Consider the following 2,495-nt stretch of genomic DNA (forward strand, 5'->3'; position numbering starts at 1 on the left):
TGATGCTGGCTTCATAGAAGGAATTTGGAAGTTCTCCTTCCATTTCTATCTTTTTGAATAAATTAAGTAGAATTGGATGCAGATCTTCTTTAAATGTCTGATAGAAGTTTAAAAAAAATTTTTGTTGTTGTTCTTTTTGAGACAGAGTCTCCCTGTAGCCCCAGCTGGCCTGGAACTCACTATGTAGACCAGGCTAGCCTTGAACTCACAGAGATCTGCCTGCCTCTGACCTGATTGGAAATAAAGCATTGTAATTAACAAAAAAGGGCAAGTTTGGAGAGATAATAAAATGGGGAATGTGATAAGAGATGAAGTCAGAGAAATAGGCAGGAGGCACCATGTTGGAGTTTGTAGGCTCTGGTGAAAATCTGCATGTTTATTTTAAGAGTGACTGGGCAGTTCCTCGAGTATACTGAGCAAGAAGGTACAATTAAGTTTAGGAAACAAGACATCCTATGTTATAGTCTCTTCCTGAGAGATTTAAGGCAGACCTCCAAGGATAATGTCAGGGCTCAGAAAACACTAAGCCCAACATACTTTGAGCTGAAGGAGATTGAGATGGCCTCAGAAACAAGGTTACTCTGAGTTTCTCATGCCTTTCTGTGTGAAGCATAGTCATAAAACATCCTCTGTACTAATGTTCCTAAAAGTAGGTCACAAACCCTCCTTGAGGGGTCCTATTCCATATCCAGAGGTAAGAAATGCTACACAGAGAGCTCAAGAAAAGTCTAAGACATAAGCCATGCTAAGTTCCTCCTTGTTTATTAACATGGGAAAAATCATTTTTATTCAATCATATATTACCATAACTATTCACTTCCTTCATCAAAACAAGCATAAAATCAGTTTCTCCTCAGTCTTGGTGTCTTCAAAGGTTCTCACAACATGTAAAACTTTGAATAAATAATTTGCTATATTTTTATCTTGTTAATCTTTTTTTGGGTCTTTTTTAAAAAAAACATTTTATTCATTTATTTATTTTATGTGTATGAGTGTATTGCCTGCATGTATGGGAGCGCACCCGTGTCATGTAATGCCCATGGAGGTTAGAAGAGGGCTTCAGATTCCCCTGGAACTGGAGTTAAGGACCATTCGTAGCCACCATGTAGGTTCTGGGAATCGAAGCTGGGTCCTCTGCAGAGTAGTCAGTGCTCTTAACCGCTGAGCCATTTCTCCACTCTCCACCCCCCCTTTTTTTTGGTCTTTTTGAGACAGAGTCTCCCTGTAGTCCCAGCTTGCCTAGAACTCACTACATAGACCAGGCTAGCCTTGAGCTCACAGAGAGCTCTACCTGCCTCTACCTCCTAAGTGCTGGAATTAAAGGGGTGCACCACCACGCCTGGCTTAACCTATCTTTTGTTAGAGGGTATCAGCCATGGATCTTGCAATGAATGAGAAAAAGTACTATTTTCCTCTCCTACAATACCAGAACTTTATGTATTTATTTATATAATAAGCAGCTGTTTTTCTATATAGGCAAAACTTATCTAAAGAAGTAATAATGAAAAATAAGGCAAACATGAATGGTGGTTCTGCTAACAAAAAGTAAAACATTAAAGTTATTAGAATATAGCAAGATATCCCTTGGCCTATCTGATTTCTTATGCATAATTTATCATTAGCATCAAAATACATGCCTTAGTTTTAAAATTTCAATTACAAAAAATTTTCAAGAGAAGAATGCAGCTATTTTACAAATTTAAATCTTAACAGTAGCATTTATAAATATATGTGATTACTTACCACCATGTTTCAATAGCATATTTATTCTTTTTTTGTTTGTTTGGTTTGGTTTGATTTGAGACAGGATCTTACTATAGCCCCAAACAAGCTGGAACTCACTATGTAGAACAGTCTGGCCTCAAACTTGCAGTCATCCTCCTGCCTCTGCTTCCCAAGTACTGGGATTACAGGTATATGCCACACACCCAGCAACATACTTACTCTTTTTTTTTTTTTTTGTCTTTTATGAGACGGAGTCTCCTTGTAGCCCCAGCTGTCATGGAACTCACTATGTAGACCAGGCTGGCCTTGAACTCACAAAGATCCTCCGGCCTCTGCCTCCCAAGTGCTGGGATTAAAGGTGTGCGACACCATGCCCGGCAACATACTTATTCTTTAAGCAAGACAATTCATTACTTTATTCTTTTTCTGCATTTCTACTTGGCACATAAAAATATCCAGAGGATAAATTAAAGTTATTTCTAGTGGATCCAAAATTCTTTATTTTTACTGAACATCTCAACACAATGAAGAGGTAGCAATGTTTAATTCTAATAAGCCCTTAATGATAGTTTTATACTTTAAAAAACAGGCAACAAAACATTAAAGTCAAATAACCAACAAAGCTGAGGGATAGGAATACATCAGTGGCACATATTAGGATAAGAATTCCATAATAAATCTAGGATTATATATTCAATTAACTAAAGTAAAAAAGGAAAAAAAAGGGTTTAATGTATTGGCAACCTTGTCAAAACCCAAGGTCATTTCAA

The 2,495-nt window shown here is 37.3% G+C and overlaps 1 protein-coding gene across 1 annotated transcript in view; it reads right to left on the bottom strand.

Annotated features, from left to right (window-relative positions):
• Hfm1 (helicase for meiosis 1) overlaps nucleotides 1-2,495 on the bottom strand; it is a 128,759-nt gene that overhangs the window by 74,553 nt on the left and 51,711 nt on the right. The window lies entirely within an intron of this gene.

This window comes from Nannospalax galili, unplaced genomic scaffold, assembly GCF_000622305.1.
Source record: "Nannospalax galili isolate Female #2095 unplaced genomic scaffold, S.galili_v1.0 scaffold451, whole genome shotgun sequence".
Lineage (NCBI taxonomy): Eukaryota > Metazoa > Chordata > Mammalia > Rodentia > Spalacidae > Nannospalax > Nannospalax galili.